The 24,914-nt window shown below is 36.6% G+C and overlaps 1 protein-coding gene and 1 long non-coding RNA gene across 2 annotated transcripts in view; one reads left to right on the top strand and one right to left on the bottom strand.

Moving 5' to 3' along the window:
• LOC138804659 (uncharacterized) overlaps positions 1-24,914 on the bottom strand; it is a 94,344-nt gene that overhangs the window by 68,772 nt on the left and 658 nt on the right. The window contains exon 2 of the long non-coding RNA XR_011365312.1: positions 24,578-24,716. This is a non-coding gene — a long non-coding RNA (uncharacterized lncRNA). The remainder of the gene's footprint in view (positions 1-24,577; positions 24,717-24,914) is intronic.
• Positions 23,571-24,914, top strand: part of Osbpl8 (oxysterol binding protein like 8) — a 135,400-nt gene continuing 134,056 nt past the window's right edge. The window contains exon 1 of the mRNA XM_069988960.1: positions 23,571-23,666. The gene's annotated coding sequence lies outside the window, so the exon portion shown is untranslated. The remainder of the gene's footprint in view (positions 23,667-24,914) is intronic.

The raw sequence follows: 24,914 nt of genomic DNA, 5'->3' as shown, positions 1-24,914 counted from the left end.
ACTTACTTATTTATATCTGTATTTATTTATTATTGTAAAAATGATATAGAGGGGTTACAGATACTTAAGTCAGGTAATGAGTATATTTCTTTTTGAACAGTGTCACCTCTTCCCTCAGTTGTTTTTTCCCTCCCAACCTCTCTCCCCCACAAGTTGTATAGTTTATTTCAAACATAGTGTGCAGTGAGTATCACTGCTGGATTAGTTGACCCTTTGTTGCACCATTTTTGTGCCTTGCTTTACCCTCCCCAAATCAGATAAACTTACATACAATACAAAAGGTACAGAAATTTTAAAAAAAACAGCCACAAAAGGGTAAAGACAGAAAAGAACCCACAAAAACTAAAATGAAAAGAAACCTCTTGTTTCCATTTCTTGGAGTTCATTTCAATAAAAGTCACTGTATATGATCATATGCACATAGTTATTGAGCCCTTGTGATCCTCTCCTAAGACAATTCTTCTTTGGTCTCCCTGTGTATTGCATCCATCTTAAATGGCCTGGGTAATGATGGAATTGAGCTCAGAAAACAAAGATATTTTATATCGATGTCTTGGTTGGGTTAAACATGGTTGAGACTAACATTTCTTTTTTCGTGTTCCAGTAATGGGGCTTGGACTTACAGATAGAGCTTGGACAATGTTCCTTAGCTTTTTCACCCATGGCTGGCACTCTACCCTTAAGCCATAGCTCCACTTCTGGACTAAATGGATATAGGAGTCGCCTGGTCTTTTCTGCCTGTGCTGGCTGTGAACCTTGATCCTTTGATCTTAACTTTCTGAGTAGGTAGGATTTCAGGTATGAGCCACCAGCTCCCTATTTGAGACTGACACTTCTTTGCAAAGGAATAAACTAAAATGTTCTGCCAAATGTTGCAATATTTAATACTATTTTAAGATTGCACTCTCGGAGAGATACCATTTCAATGAATTTTTGAGGCTACATATATTTTAAAATAGTCACGTCACCAATGAAAATGATTATTTCTAGACCTATTTGTCTTATAGGCACTCGACACCAGAGAGTCTTTGAATTACAAATACTGGGCTATTCTGCATTTCATTCATATATCTTTTCAGTCCCTATCACCAGTACCTTATAGTCATTGTACAGAGTCATAATGTACAGCACTTCCTGTACAGTATGCACTGTTGCATATAACAACCCTACAAGACATTAAAATAACCATTTTTAGGGAGCAATTCAAGGCACAGAAAGGTTTAATAAAACTTTTGGTTGTATCTGGAGGAGTGCTTTGCTTCGAACAAGGAACAATTTAGAAAGACACATTCAAATTTAAACCGTCATGTTGCCTTCCTGTATTTTCTTTCACCTAAAGCAGTGTTGATTTGATTGGTTTTTACTTTCTCCCTTTGTTATGCTTGACATCTGAGCTACTCTACTACCACCTGCTGGCCATTATGGAGAACTCTGTAACCCAGTACTTTTTTTTTTTTTTTTTTTTTTAATTGTGAAAATACTGTACAGAGGGGTTACAATTACATGGGCAAGATAGTGATTACTTTTATTATCAAGCATTGTAGCCTCCTCTTTTGTTTACCCTTTCCATCCCTTCCCATCCTCCCTTCCCCCCTACCCAATCCCCCCCCCCCCAAGTTGTAAAGTTCGTTTTCGACATGACAACTTGTACTTCTCATTGTTGCAACAGGTCCACCGGTATCCTTATTTAAACGACTTGTTTTTCCCCTTCCCCTCCACAAATTATACGGACATCAAATACAGTGAAAGCAGGGGTTATACTGTGGGGGAGGGACATACAAAGCAACAAAGAAATAATCTTATAATTGCGTTAGAAACAAATGCATGAAAGAAAAAAACATTTAAAATACATATCTTAGGGTTCATTTTCCTAACATCACCTTATCTGACCTTTTCTGCTTGACTCATACATATACTAGATATTGCAAATAAGGGAAATCATGGGACCTATGTTTCTTTGGGCTTGGCTTACTTCACTTTTCTTATAATTTTATTTCTTCTAGTAGGTTTCTGTCTCACTCTTCATTTTATTTACAATGTTCACTTTATTCCACAAAACATTTAACATGTATTACTATTATTTTTTTGTCAGTTGTGGGGATTGAACTCTGGGCCTGAACGCTGTCCCTCAGTTCTTCAGCTCAAGGCTAGTGCTCTACCGCTTGAGCCACAGTGCCACTTCCGGTTTTCTGGTGGTTTATTGGAGATAAGAGTTTCCCGGACTTTCCTGCCAGGGCTGGCTTTGAACCGCGATCCTCAGATCTCAACCTCCTGAGTAGCTAGGATTACCAGCCACCAGCGCCCAGCTAACGTGTATTGTTTATATATAAGGAACTCCAATTTATGGTAAAATATTCTATGTTGTAGTCAGCCTTGATGCATTTCCAAGGCATCTCTACACAGGAGTATCACATTATAGAAATATGTGTATCACAACTATATTTCGCATAGGCTAAATTAAAACTACTGATGATTTTCAGAAATTAGTAAGTTTACTTACACTTTAAAATCTGATTATGCAATTTTATATAGCTATGAAAATGATTTATAAATGCAATTTTACTTTGTGTTACTTTGCAATTACATAGGACATAACATTTTCATAAGGCTTTTGGGGACTACAGTCAATGATTAGCAGCACCAAAAAGTGGTCCAACTTTCAGAATTACAGTAATCGAAGGATCCAGATATCCTCCCAGCTGCGCACAAGTCTTCATGGAAAAGCACTAAAATGTTAGTGGACTTTAATTTAGTTTGCTTTTCCATGAATTAAAAGATGGCGTGTACTTTAATTTGCTGAAATACTTCAATTCTGGAGGCAACATGTTACTTAGATACTAAAGCCTCAAGTGAAGATTGAATCTACATTTGGCAATAGGTGTATAAGATCCATAAATTAATAGATAGGAGGCATTTCAATCCGCCTAACCCCAAAATGTCAAATATTTCCCACTAGAAAGAGCTACATTAAGCTGGGCAATGGTGGTTCATGCTTGTAATCCTAGCTATTCGGAAGGCTGGGACCTGGAAGATTATGGTTCAAAGACAGTACAGAAAGAAAGTCTTTGAGACTCGATCTCTAATTAACCAGAGAAAGACTGAACTGCTGGTGTGGCGCCAGTGGTAGAATGACAAGCTTGAACAAGAAAGCCTGGCAAGAGTGCCAGGCCCTGAGTTCAAGCCCCAGGGTAAGCACACACACACAAACAGGCATGAAAAGCAGAGAGGAAATCCTTGAAGAAGAAAGGGAATATAGACATTAACATTTCATATAGAACATTCTTTTTATTTTTAATCACAGCATAAATGGTGTTACTGGGTATATCAGAGTGTTTGGGGGGGCATCATACCAGGGAAAGTTCTGACCTCTCACCCACATCTTATTACCTTTGCCATGTTCTCTGGATGGAAGCATTCAGTTTCAACCCAAACTAAGGAGGGGCAGGGGTGGGGGTGGGTGGGTGGGGGGGCTTGAAGAAGGTCGTTAAACACCAGAAATCAGAGATTTCATTGCCACACTGAACAATGATGGAAAGAAACTACTGAATATATATTCCCCTCTTCTTCATTCATGAAAATTATTTTGGTAGGCTCTAGATAGCTATTTGAAAGATCTAGAAAAATAGCCACTAGTTGCTTATAGCAATGCCAAGACTGATAACAGACTCTTGAATTATTTTCTTTTCTTTTTTTTTTTCATGCTTTGATTTTTTTCCAGTCTCTCATTCCTACTCACTGGGACATTTTCCTCAAATCAATTACCTGCACTTAAGTTATTGTCTCAGACTTCAATTTCTGGGAAGATGCCAGCTTATGAAAAGAGTGAATGAATGTATATAAATAGTATGTTATACTACAGGAGAGATGATAGGCGAGACACTCTCTTCCCTGTGGAATATTTCCTCTATCCTCACATATTTCTCTGGGCTTTCTTCAGTAAGTCAGTGCTGAAACTTCATGGAATAAAAATATGCTCCAGGTGTTTCCTTGTATAGTTTTTATTTATAGCATCTTAACTCTTTCCTACGTAAGGTTAGAATTGGTTTTAGGTAATAGTTTGGGCTAGGGTGACAAGTAGAGTTAAAGTAGTTTCCAATTGTAAGGAGAAAACTTTAAAAAGTATGAATATGGCAGACTTTAACAGATCAAAAGAATAACATGGATGGGGGAGCAGTAGTACTGAATATAAGGAGAAAACCATTAAAGAAAATATATCACAAAAACCCGAATTTATTCAATTATGTCTATTCCAATGGTCTTCAAGCAGTCGAGTGACTGTCATCATTCTCTGGCCAAGTTATTTGTCAGAACACAAAGATGAAATGAGTTGACTGTCTGGTCCTATGTTTAGGAGCTGGATTACAAAGAAAAGTTTATGATGACACTTGGGGAAAGTGTTATGAGAAAGAAAATCTGATAGGGTGCTTAAGAAAAGGGCGTCAGAGTCATGTCTGTATGTCATTTCTAACAAGTGAGCTACAATAATCTTTACATAACATTTTTTAAAGACTGACATAAGAATCATACTGGCTACCTGCTCAGAGTTCTCACTTCCTTTGCTTGGAGTTTTGGGGTGGTACTCTGAAATGTCTGAAGACAGATGACTTCCACTTGTGCTTTGCATGTACAAGCCCAGTCCTGGGCCACAAGCATTTATATGTCATTTCACAACATCCTAATGAGGATAGATGCTATTATTATCCATTGCCTTAAACATGGGGCAACTATTAGCCACAGTTAGGACGTTGAGTAACTTCTTAAGGTCAACCAACTGTTAAATGACAGAGCCCAGATCCAGGCTCATGACTACTGACTCAGAAGCTCCAGGTTTTAACCACTTTAATCACACTATTGCCTCAAGCTACAGGATAGGAAAGCTCCGATTTTTAAAAAATAATTAGAAAGCATTTATTTTCCATATCTCGTTTAATCTCTTAAAGTAGTAAGCTTAAAAATTATTTACTTCTCTAAGAAATGCAAGCCTCTAATAGTTACTTCAGTGGTTATTAAAGATGGAAGGGGCTTGAGAGGGGGAGGAGAAGACAGAAAGTATAAAGTGGTATGTAGAAAAAGTAAGAGTGATAAATATGTTCAGTATACATCAATTGTAAAGATGATTCTACAGTTGTATGTGTAGATCAAAAGTTGTCAAATTATACACTTTAACTATGTGCAGTTTCTTTTTTGTCAATTATACATACCTAATTTTATAGATGAGGAATTAGGAATCAAGAGAATGTTCAGGTGTCTTTTCTAATATTATCCAGAGAAGTAGTTTTAGAAACAGAATACATTTTTAAAAATATTTTTGAACAAGTGGTTTCCTCCTTTTTACTTAGGTAAATTATTCCTGCGTGGTTTAAAAAAGGAATTGAAGAGACATAAAATGTGACATCTGTAGAATGAATATTTTGTTAATGAGGAACTTTGGATTAATTTGCAAATTTTAATTGTGTGCTGAATATTCATTGAAAATTTATTTGATAAAACTGTTGAATATAGCCAGGTGCTGGTGGCTCATGATTATAATCCTAGCTACTCAGGAAACAGATTTCTGGATTGCAGCCAGGGAAGGAAAGTCTGTAAGATGCTTAAATTAAGCACCAAAAACCTGGAAGTGGAGTTGTAGCTAAAGTGGTAGAGTGCTACCCTAGGCACAATGGCTAGGCTCTGAGTTCAAGCCCCAGCATTGGCACAGGAAAAAAATGTTGAATACAGGTAGGCTGTGGTAGCTTACACCTGTAATCTTAGCTACTCATGAGGCTGTGGTCTGAAGATCCAGGTTTGAAGTCAGCCCTGGCAGATAAATCTGAGAGACTTTTATCTCCAATTAACCAGCAAAGGGCCAGAAGTAGAGGTATAGCTCAAGTAGTAGAGAACCCATCTAGAGCAAAAAAACAAGCTAAGTGAGAGTGTGAGGCCTTGAGATCAAGCCCCAGGATTGGTGCATACACAAACATGAATGTTAAATACATTCTTTCAGAAAATTATCATTATATACAATCCACTGAGGATTTTTAAAAGGAGTTTTCTAATTATATAGCCAGTAGGGGGCAACTGAACACTTAAAAAATAATATCTCATATAGATTGTTCACCTTAAGTTGTGTAGGATGGCTAACTTCTAAAATGCTTATTAATGTCTAGTCACTCATTCTTACAACACCTAATTTGTGAAAGCAGTTGAGACATTCGCCAATGTAGAAAGATTTAAAAACCACACTTTGAGACCCGTATGTAGAAGACTGTTTTGGTTATGTTTTCAGTATTTTATATGTTTTATAATGGGTGAGTTTTAGAATTTCTTGTATTATAAAAGGAATTGTAAACATTGACTTGTTTCTGTAGGCTGTTCTAGTATTCTGCTATTTTCTACTCAATATTCTAAGATCAAAGTAAGTAGGGGATATTGGCTATCATAATCTGTACAAATGATACTTGACTTATGATGGTCCAACTTAGTGGTTTTTAAATTTTGAGATATTCACTAAGTGAAAACTGTATTTCATTAGCATGTAAACTCTAGTATCACACATACACAAAAAGGAGTAATCTGACATACTCTAAATTCGCCAATTTAAATGTTAATATTTTCCAAAAGCATTTTCAGTTTTATCCAGAAGATTTAACCAAATATCTGAGTGATATGGGTTAGCCAAGTTAGCATATAAAACTGATCAACATAGTTATTTGCTTATAACCACAGTTGGAAAATTAGAAAGGTTCTATGTGGTCCAACAGTCCAACCATTTTCTAAATGCAACTGCAATACTGGAACAACAAAAGTATTCAGCAAATGTAAGCTGATTTGAATTGAACTGAATTCATAAGAGTTGAATTAAATATCCCTAGTAGTGACCACTTGTGCAAGGCTCCCAGCATGTCACTGAGATATGATATAGGATACAGGGTACACATAAACTCTAGAGATAGATTGCTTAGGTCTGCCTGCTTACCTTACCCAGGTTAAGTGTCCCTGTTTACCTTGTATGCAATCTTGGATGAATTACTTAACTTGGAAAAGTCTCCAGTTGCTTTCCTATACACAGAGGACAGTCGTAACAGCCATTCACATTATATATTACTATTGTTAAGAAATATTCACTACTTTTTTCCCTTCTGGGCACATATTGGATTGACTATATTTCTCAGAGCTCCTACAGTTGGATAGAGACTTGTGACACAGACTAGTCAGTAAAGTATTTTGGAATTGACAAATGCCACTTTCAAGATGACATCATGTAAAAGCAATATGAGATTTCTCACATCTTTCTTCCCTTATTATGGCTATCTAGAAGATGATTTCTGCTATATGGTTATAATAGGTATTTTTAAAAACTACATTTGCTAAAACAAAAACAAAAATTGTTCATTTTTTCATTTGATCCTGACAAATGTTCAAAGGGTAACTAAAAGTAGAATAAGCGATCGGCACCTCTTCCATTTTCTATCTGTGCCCTTTGCTCAAGCCATTCTCTCTGTAATTACCTTTCAGACGCCTTGGAATCCCAAATAGACAGCACTGAAGGATAATCATCCTGAGACAGGAGTGGAAGCCACTCCATTTCCAGGCAACAATGACTTTCTTTTGCAAAAAGGTGTAGCCTGGCTAATTTCTGAGATCAAAAGCAACTTGACCACACCTCCGACCATCAGACTGTACCTGTGATCCACGACTGGACTGCTTAATAATTATGCATGACTCTTATGCCCTGCTAGCTTTTGTTGAGGATTTTGTGTCTGTATTCAAGAGATATACTGACTTCTAATAAAATAGATCTTATCTTGTCTTTCATATCCAAATAATGCTTACTTTGGAAATATCCTCTCTACTTCAGTTTTTTAGAAGAGGCTGAAAAGGACTGCCATTATATGTTTGCCATTACATGTTTCTTTACATGTTTGCTAGAATTCACCAGTGAAGTTGTCTACTAATATTATTCATTAATATTTCTTTTAAAAAATTTTTTTGGTCCGGTCATGGGGCCTGAACTCTGGGCCTGGGCACTGTCCCTCAGCTCTTCAGCTCAAGGCTAGCGCTCTACCACTTGAGCCACAGCACCACTTCTGACTTTTTTCTTTTTGCTTATGTGGTGCTAAGGAATCGAACCCAGGGCCTCAGGCATGCAAGGCAAGCTCTCTACCACTGAGCCACCTTCCCAGCCCCTCACTAATATTTCTTTATTGGGATTTTTAATGTTACTGATTTAACCTTCCAACTGGTTATAGGTATGTTTAGAATTTCTCTTTCTTCATGATTGCCTCTGTAGGTTGTATGTTTCTAGGAATATTTGCAATTTCTCTAGATTATTTAGCTGGGGGTGGGGAGGGCTAATAATACTTTGTTGTTTCTTGCTGTCAGTTATAATATCTACTGTTTCATTAAAAAATTTGTCTTTTCTGGTTCTGAAGTTTGAACTCCAGATCTTGCCTTTGCTTGGCTTATATGCTAGGCTAATGCTTTACCACAGAGCTATACTCATAACCAAATGTTTTACTGGTTATTGGAGATGGAATCTTATGGACTTTTTTGAGGAGGAGGAGAGGACCTAGATTGTCCTTGAACCTAGACCCTCCAGATGTCAGCCTCCTAAGTAGCTAGGATTGCAGGCATGAGCCACCAATCTTGTCTATGTTTAACATTTTTGTCTTCTCTTTTCTTAGTGTACTAAGGAAGTTTCAATTTAAGTATCTTTTCAGAAAACCAATTTTTAGGGTTTAAAAATATAGATTTTAAATTTAAATTTAAATCTATCTCATTTAGCTCTGCTCTGCTCTTTCTTATTTCTTTAGGCTTAGTTTAATTTTTTTTAGTTCTTTCAGATACAAGTTTGAGATATTTCCTGTTTAATTAAGTTCTTTATCACTATGAACTTTCTTCTTAGTTCTGTTTCTGTTATATTCCATATGATTTGATATGTTGTGCTTTTATTTTAATCTAACAGGTATTTTCTGATTTCCTTTTTTACTCTTTTGACCCAATTGTTCGTGAGTAGGTTTTTAAATTTCCACATTTGTGAATTATCTAAATTCTAGTATTAATTTCTATTTATTTCCATTGCATCATAAAATATTTTTGCCATGTCAATCTTCTTAGATTTATTAATATTTTGTGACCAAACATATGATGTACCCCCAGTGTTTTTTTTAAAATCAATGTGCTTGTTATCTTGAATGAAATGTTCTATGTATGTCTGTGAAGTCTGTCCTAAATTGTAGTTCCAACCATTTCCCTATTGCCTTCTGAAAGTTTTATTCATTACTAAATGTTAGGTATTAAAGTCTTCTCTCCTAACTGTATTATTTTCTGTTTCTCCTTTTATTTTGCTTTATGCGGTTAGGTGCTCTGATGTTGGGTGCATATATTTTTATAACTGTTGTGTATTTCTGGAGGGGTTGGCTTTTCATCATCATAAAATGTCCTTCTTTGTCTCTAATTTTATGTAAAAAACTGCTTTGTCCAGTAGAAAAATTGGCAGCCTTGCTCTTTTGTTTACCATGTGCATGGAATTTCCCCCCTTCTTTTCAGTTAAAGCTTTCTTTTTTCCTTCCTTCTCTTTCTTCCTTTTTTTTCCTTCTTTCCTCCCTCTCTCCTTCCTTCCTTCCTTCCTTCCTTCCTTTCTTCCTTTTTTCCTTCCTCCCTTCTCTTCTTCTTTCTTTCATCTCTCTTCCATTTTGTTTTTATTTGGCATGCTTGTCCTGGGACTTGAACTCAGGGCCTGTGCACTGTCCCTGAGGTTTTTTTTTTTGCTCAAGGCTAGAGCTGTACCACTCGAATCAAAGCTCTACTTCTGGTTTTTTTGTTTGTTTGTTTGTTTTTTAAGCTCAATTGGAGATGAGTCACTGACTTTCCTACGTGAGTTGGATTCAAACCATGATCCTCTGATCTCAGCCTCCTGAGTTGCTAGGATTACAGGCATGAGTTATTAGCACTTGGCTTCTTCTTCTTTTAAATATATTATTGTTTTATTATTCTTTTTTTGGGTGGGGGGGTCCTGTTGTGGGGCCTGAACTCTGGGCCTGGGCGCTGTCCCTCAGTCTTCAGCTCAAGGCTAGCACTCTACCACTTGAGCCACAGCACCACTTCCGGCTTTTTCCTTTTTGCTTATGTGGTGCTGAGGAATCGAATCCAGGGCCTCAGGCATGCAAGGCAAGCACTCTACCACTGAGCCACCTTCCCAGCCCATTTTATTATTTTTAAATAGTTGCACACACAGGTTTTAATTCAACATGCCAGTTTATAAGTGCAATGCATCTTGATCAGTATACCTCTCCTAATTCTCTCCCATTCCAACCATACCCAACCCACCTTTATAATTCCTTAAAACATATTTTGTGATAAAAATATATAATTAATATCTTGTAAATATTTTACAGTTGTCCATTGTCTTGATTTTTTTGATATAATTGATTTCTCTTTCTTTGTAACTTCTATACTTATTTTATATGTGATTATGTTGGGTCTTACCATCTATTTTAACTTGATTACAAAGTTTTGTCACATAAACAAAAATCTGTAATTTACTTCTCTGCCCATAGACATTTTATGTTATTATTCTCATAATTTGTTTGTTGGCAACATGGATGTTTTTTTTAAGCTATTTTAATATTTTGTAATGCTGGGGATTGAACTCAGCAATCACACATGCAATTCAATTGCTCTGCTAATGAACCACATTCTTAGCCCTAAAGCTATCTTTTGTTGTTGTTGGGTTTTTGTTTGTTTGTTTTTTTTGTTTAGTCATGTGGCTTGAATTTAGGGCTTAGGCGTTGTCCCTGAGCCTCTTTGTGTTCAAGGCTAGTGCTCTACCACTTGAGCCATAGTTTTTGAGCAGTTAATTGGAGGTAAGAGTCTCAGGGGGAATTTTCTGCCTGGGCTGACTTTGAATCACGATACTCAGATCTCAGCCTCTTGAGTAGCTAGGATTATAGGCATGAGCCACTGGGGCCTGGCTAAAACTGGCTATTTTTATTAAAAATGTAATAAATATGATTTACTCACCAAAAGTCACATAGTATTTGTACATGTCTTTATACATACCATTGAGTTTCATACTTCTTTATGATATCATGTAGCTGTTTAGCATGATTTCATTTCAACCTGAAGAACTTGTTTTAGTATGTCTTGAAAGGCTGGTCCAGCAGTGATAAAGTGTTTTAGCTTTTTTTTGTCTGAGTAAGCCTTTAACTCCCCTTCTTTGAAGGAAAGTTTGCTAAATTGTTTTGTGTGCTGTTTGAAGACTGAGTCTGGCAAAGTTACCTAAGCTGGCCTTGAAATCTTACAACAGGCCTACCTGCTCTTTGATGAAGATAGCATCATTGAGTTTCTGTTTTATGCTGCAAAACATGATCCTTAACTGATACTTATACCTAACCTATATTTTTGGAGATAACATCATGGAAAGAATTCAAAGGGAGTTGCAATCTGAATTTTAAAAAAAATGTGTAACTATTAATGGAATGAAGAGGTGAAATAAGGAATTTATAGGCTAAAGGGGAAAGCATGGATCAAAACACCAAAATGTCATAGTATATGGGAATCCAAAAGTCAGGATATGAAGCATGAAAGCTGATGAATGAGAAGAAATGAGAGATAGAAAGGGTATATATTTATAAATTACATTAAAATTTTGGATTCTTTTGTGAATATTTTAAGAAATATTATGGAGAGTTGTAACATAATCAAATTTGCTTTGTAAAATGAAAGAGAATACAGACAACAGAGAAGAATATAGATATAGAAGGTATAAAACTGGAAGCAGTAGTTTACTTGCCCATACTGTTTATCCCAAAGTATCACATTTGTATATACAACTGAATATACAAGTACAAAGTGAACAAAGCCTAAGCAGAGCTCTTGATTCACTTTGCAAAGAAATTAATGTCTTCCTTAGTCTGAATTTTCAGTAGCACTGTTTACCCTATTGCTTAAGACAAAAACCTAGGCATTATTCCTGAGTCTTCCTTTTTTTCTCATAGCCTACATACAGTATGCTTGCATATCAAACTATAACTAGAATAAAAATATAAATCTCGAGATGTATATGAGGCATGCCTGTAAAAAAGTGAAACAGCTGGAATGAACAGCGATAAAGCTAAGAAGAGAGGTCAGGATAGAAATATGAATTTGGGAGTCTACCTTATACTCTTATCTCAGTGAGTGGTGTCACTGTCCACACAGTTGTTGAACTAGAAACGAGAGCTTCATTTTTTTCTTTTCCTCCCATCAAAGTCCAGCTGTAACATTTTAGACATTTACCTGATATATTCAAGTATCAAAGCAGTGTAGAAATCAAGAAAATACTCTTAAAAAGATTCACGTAATTTACTGGACGTTCATTGGAAAGGATTCTCAGAGATTCTCAGTAATGTTTTAATTCTGGGTAAATCTATACCTTTATCTAATAATTACTCGTCCTCTAGTATTCCCAATCTCTGAAGCCAAAATACCAGAAGGCATTTTTTTTTTTGGTGGGGGAGGGCAATCTGAAGCTGGAACTTAGAGCCTTAGGCTTGCTAGGTAGGTATGTTCTACCTGGTATGTTCTACCACTTGAGCCACCTCTCCATTTTTGGCTTTTTGCTAGTTAATTGGAAAAGACAATCCCTTAGATTTATCTTCCTGGACTGGATTTGAACTGTGATCCTCAGATCTCAGCCTCCAGAGAGGCTAGGAATCACCAGCATCCAGCTTAGTACTGGTTATTTTTGAGACAGGGTCTTGTTTCCTGCTCAATCATATGCCAGACCTCGATCCACCTGTTTTTGGCTTCCAGTTGTTTCTGAGATGACAGTTGAGTACCACCATACCCAGCTATGAGTTGAAAAAAAAGGCATCTCAAAAATCTTTCTGTCTCGATTGGCCTTGAACCCTGGCCTATTATTCTTAACTTTTCAAGCAGCTAGGATCAATTCTTGATCTTCTGTTTTCCCTCAACTCAATCATCAATAACATTTAAACCTGCTAAAAATACTTTCAATGATACCATCATAATCTAGGCCATATTTAACTCTGGCTGGACTTTCATATCCATTCCTTCATCCTGTATATGCAAATGTGTTTCTGTCTCCTCTTCTTTTTTCCTTTCCTTTTTCCTTTCTTCTTTTTTCCCTTTCCTTCCCTTCCCTTCCCTTCCATTCCCTTCTCTCTCCCCACTTCCCTTTCTTTTCCTTCTTTCCATGCTAGTCCTGGGGTCTGGGTGCTGTCCCAAGTTTTTTGCTCAAGCCTGCCTAGCATTCTACCAGTTGAACTACTGATCCACTTTTGGTCTTTGGGTGGTTAGTTGGAGATAAGAGTCTCAGAGACTTTTCTGCCCCAGCTGGCTTTGAACTGTGATCCTCATATCAGCCTCCTGAGTAGCTAGGATTACAGATGTGAGCCACTAGTGCCCAGTCCATCTCTATCTTTTTTATTTTTATTTATTGGTCAGTCGTGGGGCTTGAACTTTGGGCCTGGGCACTGTCCCTGAGCTTCTTTAGCTCAAGGCTAGCCTCTACCACATGAGCCTCGGTGCCACTTCTGCTTTTCTGTTGGCTTAATGGAGATAAGGGTCTCATGGACCTGCCTAGGCTGGCTTTGAACCACAATCCTCAGATCTCAGCCTCGAGAGTAGTTAAGATTACAGATGTGAGCCACCAGTGCCCACAATCTCTGCCTCTTTAATAAATTTTAATCTTGTCTAAAACTAAAGTTAGTAACTAAAAGTTAAAAGTTATTTTTTCCTTCCAGTAAGAACCATCCTTCAGGGTAACCTGAAGGATGAATCAAAGTTATGTGAATGAGCTTTGTAACACTGAAACAGTTTTTCAGATTTTCTTTGGATCTAACTTAAATGGTGTCTGAATTATCACTTAACCCATAAGGCACATCTATGCCTGTTCTTGTCAAATATTAGCACTGAAAAAAAATTTGTTTTTTTTTTTTTTTTGCTTCAAACAATATGAACTGCAATTCAAGGAGAAGCCTGAACTTTTTTGGACATATTTTGTTACTTTTTATGAATTTGACAGATGTGCATTTCTAATCTGCTCAAATTCTATTTGTAGCTGAATCATGGGATGCCAAGGAGATCAGTACATCTGCTTCTTAGAATCTCTAGTGTAATCTACACTTGCTCATAGCTTTACATAAATTTGAATGTTAGCATGTTCACCAGATTTATTTACCACCAATCATGACGTTAGACCTTTGGCAGTATGTTTAGTTTTGAGAAAAAGACTTGTGCTGTAGCTTAGTTGGCTTCAAATGCTCAATATCCCTGAGTGCTGGAATTATAGGTATGTATTACCATGCCTGTTACACAGAGGCTTAATAGGAGTAAACAGAAGATAAATCGCGTGCGTGCGTGCGTGCGTACGTGTGTGTGTGTGTGTGTGTGTATGTGTGTGTGTGTGTGTGTGTGTGTGTGTGTGTGTGTGTGTGTGTGTGTGTGTGTATGTTAGCCCTAGGGCTTGAACTCAGGGCTTAGGTGCTATTCCTGATTTTTTCTTGCTCAAAGCTAGAACTCTACTACTTGCACCAAAGCTCCACTTTCAGCTTTATTTGGGGAGGTAATTGGAAATAAAATCTCACAAGCTTTCCTGCCTATGCTGGCTTTGAACCATGATTCTTAGATCTCAGGCTCCAGAGTATCTATGATTACAGCATAAGCCACAGGTACCTGGCTGGATTGCTTTTAATTTGAATACTTAAAAATAAACAATATACATGATAAGCAGGAAATTATTTTTAAAATATTTTGTTAAGGGTAAAAAACAATATGTATCAATCACAATGTACATTCTATGGACCTGACCATCATATACAAAAAACAAAAAGACATATTCAACAAAATCCTCTCTATATAATTAATATAAGCTAAAAAAAGAAAAAAAAGAAAATGACATAATATGTTGTTATTACTGTTGCTGTATTCTAAAGCAGGGGCCAAGTATCTTTAAGAAATGAGATTTTTGGCATGGTTTCTTTTTTTTTTTTTTCTTTTGGGGGGTCCGGTCGCGTGGGGCCTGAACTCTGGGCCTGGGCGCTGTCCCTCAGCTCTTCAGCTCAAGGCTAGCGCTCTACCACTTGAGCCACAGAGCCACTTCCGGCTTTTTTCTTTTTGCTATGTGGTGCTGAGGAATCGAACCCAGGGCCTCATGCATGCAAGGCAAGTGCTCTACCACTGAGCCACCTTCCCAGCCCAAGAAATGAGATTTTTAAAATGCAATCATATATCATTATCAAATCTTAGTTAATAATTACTTAAGATTATTGTCTGGACAGTATTAATATTTCCTTAGCTATTTTGATATCTTTTTATAACTGATTTGTCTGAATCACAATCTAAAAATTGCGTTTGATAGACCTAATGAGTCTATTTTAATGTGCAGCTGTGCTTTTCCCCCAACCTTTATTTCCTGAATAAAGGTAATTTTTTTCTCCATCATTTTCACTCCTTTAGATAACTATATTCAGCTGGTGCACTTTGGCAATTTTAGATAAGAGGGTGCAGATAGCAATTAGGGTGCAAATAATGGCTGGTGAATTATTTTTTCCATGAAGTTAATGGAAAGTAAACAATGATGTGAGATCACTAGGTGGAGTTTGGTTATCACTGCAAAGCAGCTGAAATTCAAATTTGAGGTTTTAAATAGAGGTGTTACCAACCTCAGTCTGTTTGTGGAGGGTTTGCAGTATTTAAAGGCTAAAGGAAATTACTGGGGAATGGGATTTGGAGTGTAATTTCAGCTGTGTATATCAAAATGCCAGGTAAAAGCAGTGCTCCCAGAAGAACTGACTGAAACATCAAGGGAAAAATAACAAGAGATCTCAGAACGGAAGGATGATCTGTACAGGAATACAGTGAACAGAGTTTATTGGAACACAGGTTATGTGCTTCTTTATCTACCTTGCTACCTTTGAGCACCTGTGTTAGAGGAGGGTAAAAAAGATACTAAATACTAGAAGATCTGGCAGCTAGGTAGATAGGACTTGTTAATGGGAAAGGTGGGAAGATGGTTGCACCTGGATAGCAGAAATGACAGTTCTGAGTCACTTTTAGTTGGTAGGTTAAGGCTTCTTCCTAGCTTTACATTTATTTCAATGAAAAGGTGGAAAGTACAACATATAGAGGTTTTATATATAAATATGTGTATACATATATATGTATACTAAATAAGCAAGATAGGGCCCGGTTATGACTCAGAAAAAATGGGTTAAAGATATTAAGGTTATTAAATTGAAAGAACTCATGTGCAACCTGGTTTATAAAAGTTGAAATTTTTGTTACCTCTTAGGAAGTTCATACATTTATATAAACATATGTTGGACAAAGGGAACTGGAACAATCTCATATTTAACTAGAAATCTACTAGTTTACTGGAATATTAGTTATATATAAATCTTTATATATTAAATGATATAAATAAAAGTGATTTGGATATTTTGTAGTGAAATTATAAATTTGGTTTTTTTGATAGATTTGTATTTTAACACCAAAGTATTATAGAATTAGCTAATAATCTCATGTGGTTATATAGAAAAAAGGTATAATTTCTTTACATTATAGTTATTCACAGCTTCGGTGTTTCCAAGAGATTATGCTGCTGCTCATGTTTAAATCATTATGGTACACTGTTTTTAAAAATATGTCATCATAAAATTAAAATACAAAACACAATTGCAATTGGGAACAATTGCCTAGGTATATAACAGTAGGAAATGGATTCTTATTCTCTTGGGAATTCAACTTTAGAATATCTTCTGAGTTGAATTAAAATTCAGGAATTCTAGTACCTCGAGCATAAATTTCTTGATATTTATAGAGAGGCTGATAAAAGTCATTGCCTAATTTTGAATAGGCAATGTGGGTGGAAAGAGTAGGCAGAGCTTTTCAATAAGATTTAATTGTCCTTAACCTGTGAATACATAATTATATAATTTGTTATGATGAACTTTCATTTTTAGACTTCTATGGTGGGAATCATTAATGCTTCACAGTTATATGGACAGTACATAATACTGCCTTTTATTACTCTAAATCATGATCTAAACATATCTTAATTTCAAACTATATAACAAATTATCTTCATTGGTACATTATGCAAATTTGAAATAAGAATATTACAAAGAAAAAATACTTAAAAGTGTTATACTATTATTTTAAGAGAATAACAAAAGGTGAGAACATGGATCAAGTTGTAGAGCACCTACCCAGGAAGCAGAGGGCCTTAACTGAAAAAAAAAGATCAATAAAATATTGTCACTTGTTTATATGGATAGGAAAGAAAAAAATGAAAATATGTAGTGCTTCCATTTTTAAAGACATATGCTAGTTGAGGATAAAAAAATTTGATGACTCTAATAGCAGGTATAAAATGAGAATTTAATAATAAAAAAAGATGATTTTAAGCAAAATTTAAAAAAATGAGAATTTAGTTAAACTTTTTTCTAATAGAGTGATGTTAGTTTTTTTAAAAGTTGTTAAAATAATCTTGACAATTGTTTTGTCATCAATAGTTCTTATGTAGTGCAAATATTAATAGTACTTTTCCTTCATTCTCAAAGTTCAGACCTGACATTTGTGATCAATTTTCTTACTGTCTAAAATAAATTTCCTCAGATTGTCCTTTAATATCAACTGATGGTTGCAAATTCTGCTTTGCTTGCTTGAAAATACCTTATTTGTAGCCTCACACTTTTCAAAGGGTGACATACATTTTTCTGGTTTCTGGTGCTTCTGCTGAAGATGAGTTACCTGATACTTTGAAATAATCCATATTTTTTATGTGCTACATCTATAATTTTCTGTTTTTGGTATTCTGCATCTTTACTCTAACATGTCAAAGTGTAGATTTATTATTCTTTGAGTTGCTTAGGATTTGGAAGGCTCCTTAAGTCTGCGTTGGAGTCTTTTCATTAGTTCTAGAAGGTTCTCAACCATTATCTTGTCAAATATTGCCTTTATCCCATTGTCTCTTACCTTTTCTTTTGAAGCTATAATAAGATTTAAAGTCTTCTCCCACTGTCACTTTAAAGTTTCTTTTATATGGTATTATACATATTTACAAAAAGTTCTATTTTTTCTGTTATATTTGGGATAGTTCTTTATCTCTCTGCCACCACACAAGCTTGTGCGTTTGTTGTGTCAGATAGACCATTAAATTTGTCCCTAAATAATTGTGTTTTCCAATAAAAAAAAATTCTACTCGTTTTGGTTTTCCCAAACAGCCTTGATCTTTTTTTTTTTTTAAAGTTTTTTACCCCCCTTTTTTATGCCAGGACCTGGTTGCTGTCCCTGAGCTTTTTTCCTCAAAGTTAATGCTCTACTACTTGAGCCACAGTTCCACTTCCTCCTTTTTGGAGATGAGTCTCTTTGTGTTTTTCTACCTGGGCTGGCTTCAAACTGCAATCCTTAGATCTTAGCCTCCTGAGTAGCTAGGATTACAGGTGTGAGCCATTGGTGCCTCACTTCTTTATAGTTTCTTGTTCTGTCTTTAAAAAGCTTGTCCTTTTTTCTTTTCTGGCAGTACTGGGGTTTGAACTCACAATCTCACACTTGTTCAGCTTGCTTGCTATGCTGGTGTTCTACAATTCAAGCCGTGCTTTTTGCTGGTTATTTTAGAGATAGAAGATTTCTGCCTAGGCTGACTTAAAAATGAAATCCTTCAGTTTCCAGCCTCCTGTTCTAGCTATAGTTACAGATGTGAGCCATTAGCACCTGACTCAAGCTTGTCTTTTGTATCTCTAACCATATTCAATAGAATTATAGTCTATGCTTGGTGAGTCCACTATCTGGTTTCTCAGAATATTTTTGTCATTTTATGTCACTACCATTTCTCACTAATGATGTCTTATTTTCTTTTGTGCTGATTATTGTTTGCATATGAGTTAGTCATTTTCCTCAGTATTACATTTATTAGGTTTTTTTTTTTAAAGCTTACTATGAACATAGTGGATTGGCATGTTTTACTTGGTACCCAATACTCAGTCAAAAATCATTAGTTATCAGCTTGAAGACTTTTTCTTTCTTGGTACCCAGGAATTTCAGTTACTTTTTTTTTTGGGGGGGAGGTCCGGTCGTGGGGCCTGAACTCTGAGCCTGGGCGCTGTTCCTCAGCTCTTCAGCTCAAGGCCTGTGCTCTAGCACTTGAGCCACAGCACCACTTCCGGCTTTTTTCTTTTTGCTTATGTGGTGCTGAGGAATCGAACCCAGGGCCTCATGCATGCAAGGCAAGAGCTCTACCACTGACACACCTTCCCAGCCCCGAATTTCACTTACTTTTTATTGGAGAATTACATTTGGGTTCTAAATTCTCAAATATGATTTTGCTTTGACGCTCACTACTGGGTTCTAAGACTTAAGAAGATTAATCTTTGTAAATTCTGGAGAAAGGTTTATTTATTAGTATAGGTTAATCTCATTTCTGGTATAACCTTATAAGGAATTAAGAATCCTCAAAATTACTTTCTTTCTATTTCTATGTGCATGTAATACAGGTCATTAATTTGTATCTTATAAAGTCATGAAAACTGAGTTTAGCACATTTCCTTAGGTCTGGAAAGGTTGGCGGTAGGCTCTGTTGAACTACCCAAGTTCCTACCTTCATTTGTTTAGGATGTTTTCCCTCTGAGGATTAAACCTAGAGTCTTATAGTCTTATACTAGGTAAATGCTCTAGCACATCATATCCTCAGTCCTTTTTTCATTCTTTTTCCAAGACAGTGTCTGGCTTCAAATTCTCTATCCTCCTGCATCAACCATGCTAGTGCTGGAATTATAGGTGGATGGCATGCTTGACTTTTTTTTTTTGGTGGTACTGGGGCTAGAACTTAAAGCTTCGATCTCTCTCTCTCTCTCTCTCTCTCTTTTTATTGTGAAAATACTGTACAGAGGGGTTACAATTACCTGGACAAGATAATGAGTACATTTCTTATCAAGCATTGTAGCCTCCTTTGTTTCCCCTTCCTATCCCTTCCCATCCTCCCCCTGCACCCCCACCCAATCCTCCCTGCCCCTCTCCCCTCCCACCCACCCCCTGTGCCAAAGTTGTAAAGTTCATTTTCAACATAAGGACTTGTACATCTCATTGTTGCAATGGGTCCACCTGTATCCCTATTTAAACGATTTGTTTTTCCCCTTTCCCTCCACAAATTATACCGACATCAAATACAGTGAAAGCAGGGGTTATACTGTGGGGGAGGGACATACAAAGCAACAAAGAAATCATCTTATAAATGTGTTAGAAACAATTGCATGAAAGAAAAAAAAACATTTGAATACATATCTTAGGGTTCATTTTCCTAACATCACCTTATCTGACCTTTTCTGCTTGACTCAGACATATACTAGATATTGCAAATAAGGGAAACCATGGGACCTATGTTTCTTTGGGCCTGGCTTACTTCACTTCATATAATTTTTTCCAAGCCTTTCCATTTCCTAACAAATGGGGCAATGTCATTCTTTCTGATGGAGGCATAGAATTCCATTGTGTATATATGCCACATTTTCTTGATCCATTCATCTACTGAGGGGCATCTGGGTTGGTTCCATATCTTAGCTATAGTAAATAATGCTGCAATAAACATAGTCGTGCTGGTAGCTTTAGTGTGGTCTTGTTTGTAAACATTTGGGTAAATGCCCAAAAGTGGGATTGCTGGGTCATAGGGAAACCGATCTCTCTTTTTTTGCTCATGGCTGGACCTCTACCACTTGAACTACACCTCCAGTTATGGCCTTTTGCTGGCTCAGTAATGTTAAGAGTGTCACAAACTTTTCTGCCCAGGCTAGCTTCAAATTGTGATCTTCAGATCTCAACTTCCTGAGTAGCTAAGATACAGGTGTGAACCATTCACATCTGGCTACTGACTACTTCTAGAGGATGTTTACCAACTATCTGGTTGAATAGGTTTATCAGTATGGAGTTTTCTTTAAGGAGAAGGGCAAATATTGTTTTACAGTATACTTAGACTATTTAATCACTAACTCAAATTCACTTTAGATAATTTGCAAGATTATGGTAACCTGGGATTTGAAAAGTCTCTGGTTTACCATAACAAATATTTTTGTTATAGTTTGCTTTGTTTTAACATCAGCAGCATCACAGTTCAGGGGCAGGCCAGTTGCTCCAGTGCTGTTCCAGGATGAGTTGGGTTCAGATCTAGTACATATGTTTTGTTTTTTTTTTTTATTCTGAGATTTTATCTGGAACATATCTTTTTCATAGCAGGCTGTTCAAGCTAGAGCAATAGACCCAACTGTTACACTTGTTTCTCCTTTGAGTTAGCATGGCTAAAGCAAGTCATATGACCAACAAAAATATTACAATTTACTAGTCTTCAAAGTTGAGTCGGATCCTTTGTTTGAGATTATGCTCAATCTCAATTTTCCCTTAGACATTTTTTTTTTTTTTTTTTTTTGGTTCCGGTCGTGGGGACTGAACTCTGGGCCTGGGCACTGTCCCTCAGCTCTTCAGCTCAAGGCTAGCGGTCTACCACTTGAGCCACAGCACCACTTCTGGCTTTTTTCTTTTTGCTTATGTGGTGCTGAGGAATCGAACCCAGGGCCTCAGGCATGCAAGGCAAGCACTCTACCACTGAGCCACCTTCCCAGCCCTCTCCTAGACATTTTTGTCTATAATCTTGACTACCAGTTTTTTGTTTTTGTTTTGTCAATAGTGAGTCTTGAACTCTGGGCCTGGACGCTGTCCCTGAACAGTTCAGCTCAAGGCTAGCACTTTACCACTTTGAGCCACAGTGCCACTTCCTGGTGGTTTATTGGAGATTAGAGTCTCATGGACTTTCCTGCCCAGGCTGGCTTTGAACCACAATCCTCACATCTCAGCCTCCTGAGTAGCTATGATTACAGACCTGAGCCAGCAACACCCAGCTTGACAACCAGTTTTTGAATAAAGTGATTAAAAAAAAATACAACTTGAAGACACCTCTTTCATTGTAGGTCAGAGTAAAATATATCCTGTGAGACATTACCATGCCTACCAGTGCTTAAGCAGATTTGGGGAAAAGAAGTCATTCTTCAAATTGTATAATTAGTTAAGTGGTAGTGGAAAAAAGAGAATAATTCTCATGGGAATTATAATTGGATACCTGTGACAGAAAGTTTTATTTTAAAATATTGTTATAATTATTTTAAGATCAGCAGGCTTGCAAGTTATCTCAACAGCAAATGAGTTATACATTTTTCATTTATAATTCAGGATCATATACTTTGATGTTGCTGTGAAAGAATTCTGAGAATGATAAAAAAAATGGAGTAATTTATGTCAGCTCTAATGTACATACAACATAATAAACTTGAGAAGCTGGGTGCTGGTGGCTCACACCTGTAATCCTAGCAACTCAGGAGGCTGAGAGCTGAGGATAGAGGTTCAAAGCCAGCCCAGGAAGGAAAGTCCATGAGACTCTTATCTCCAATAAACTACCAGAAAACCAGAAGTGGTGTTGTGGCTCAAGTGACAGAGCACGTGCTTTTTGCTGAAGAGCTCAGGGACAGTGCCCAGGCTCAGAGTTCAAGCCCCACAACCGGGGGCGAGGCGGTGGGGGAACCCTTAAGTTATGAAAGAAGGGTTCTTATGTATGACTTTTATTTAACTATCACAAAGACTGCCAGAACCACAAGTTTTCATGGAGGCCATCATGACCTTATTATAAAAAGTACTTTTATAGGGATATCTGCCTAGCAACTGTCTGTTTAATCTCAGTCTAATGCCACTCCTGTTAGTAATCACCTTGGCTAAGAATTATTTCAAGACTGGTGACATAAGTCTTGTTTTTAAATACTTTCCTTTGTCAACCGATCTTAACATGTCTATAGTTTAGTGTATGGGTATTCACATTGCAATGCTCTACTATTTGTATCGCAATCTTCTGCTATTCCCAAATATAAGTGTCTTCTTCAGAAAATGTCTGTAATGGTTTTACTTAGCTTGACACTATTATGCTAAAAATACTAGGTTGAATAAGTATTTGGAATCATAGAATATTAGATATAAAAATACCTAAAAATCAGAGATCTTTCTCCTGTAGTATATTGATATATAAGAATATAAGAAATTTGGGCAGAGGATGGATAGGATTAGACAAGGCAATTTCCCTCTTCTTCCTAATCTTCAGTCCTAGTTCTCAGAGTAAAAGAAAAACACCGAAGAACAGAATCCAGATGGTATATTTTGCATGTTATCTAATGCTTTAGGAAGACTGTTTTCAAATCTACTTGATGGAAACTCACAGTAAGAAATAAAAGAGTTTAAATCACAAGACAGGACACACTCATTCTTCCTCATATCTGATACAAAGCAATTCTTCCTTTTTTAGATTTGCACTCATCTTTTAAATTCTATTCCATTCTAGTTTGTTTCATTAAAAAAATCTGTTCACATTTTGAAAAACATTGTTCCAGAATATAAAAGACATTCAATTTGTTGACAAACCCCTAAGTTAATATCTTCAAAGACTAAAATAAACTTTCCTCATGTTTGACATTTAAGTATAACTTCTCAGACTCCAAATGATGTGGTAGAATCTTCTCATTGGAACACCAGTTCATTATACATTATCTCAGAGATTCTAAGACTCATTGTTTTTCACATGTTAACATCTCTGAATTCAAGAGGAGTCTTCAAGATCAGTGGCATGGCTATTTTCTTTCTTGGGTAACAAAATAATGGTGAGTCTTAAGAGTTTATTATATTTAGAGCTGCTATAAATTATATTAACAATAAGAATTATGTAGGCCAAATTGTGGCTTAAGAATTTCAGAGTGAAGCCCAAGGTAAGTATTCAAATGGTTTTTTCTTTCATGCGATTGTTTCTAACATATTTATAAGATGATTTCTTTGTTGCTTTGTATGTACCTCCCCCACAGTATAACCCCTGCTCTCACTGTATTTGATATTGGTATAATTTGTGGAGGGAAAGGGCAAAAACAAATCGTCTAAATAGGGATACAGGTGGACCCACTGCAACAATGAGATGTACAAGTCATTATGTTGAAAAACGAACTTTACAACTTTGGTGGGCACTGGGGGGATGGGAGATGGGAAGGGATGGGAAGGGGAAACAAAGGAGGAGGCAATAATGCTTGATAAGAAATGTACTCGTGGGCTGGGAAGGTGGCTCAGTGGTAGAGCTCTTGCCTTGCATGCCTGAGGCCCTGGGTTCGATTCCTCAGCGCCACATAAGCAAAAAGAAAAATACCGGAAGTGGCGCTGTGGCTCAAGTGGTAGAGTGCTAGCCTTGAGCTGAAGAGCTGAGGGACAGTGCTCAGGCCCAGAGTTCGGGCCCCACTACTAGACCAAAAAAAAAAAAAAAAATTAAAAAAAAAAAAAAAAAGAAATGTACTCGTTATCTTGCCCATGTAATTGTAACCCCTTTGTACGGTATTTTCACAATTAAAAAAAAATCTATGCTAAAAAAAAAAAAAAAAGAATTTCAGACTATCCCTCCAAACAGAATGCCACGTTTAACTTCCTAAGAAGAAAATGTATTGGGTTGAGACCTGCTTAAAAAAAAGTCCTTAGTTTTGGTCTAGAAAATGAATAACAAACCGAGTATAATGATTACAGAAAACATTTTCACTTGCCTTTCCTGTTAACCAGGGTTTCAGTGTGATCTTTTTGCTCTTCTTTTTTAAGAACACTGTAGGCTGGCCTCCAACTTGTTCTATTTCTTCTCTTATTTCTATATCGTAACTTTCTTTGGGTGTCTACCATTGTTCCTTCTCATGAGGAAGTCAGGTTCCAGGAGTCAGGGTTAAAAAAAGAATGACAAAGGTTAAGTTCAAGAGTTAAGGTGCTTGGGGTGGGGGTGGGGATGGGGAAACAAGGCAAGAATCAGGCTTTATTTTGTAAAATGGAAAGTACTGAATTCCAACCTCCTGTCCCACCGAACCAACGCACTGTAAAAACTTTGGCAC

This window comes from Dipodomys merriami, unplaced genomic scaffold (genome assembly GCF_024711535.1).
Source record: "Dipodomys merriami isolate MVZ:Mamm:240054 unplaced genomic scaffold, mDipMer1.0.p SCAF_10, whole genome shotgun sequence".
NCBI classification, from domain to species: Eukaryota; Metazoa; Chordata; class Mammalia; order Rodentia; family Heteromyidae; genus Dipodomys; species Dipodomys merriami.
This window is presented reverse-complemented; position numbering and strand designations above follow the sequence as displayed.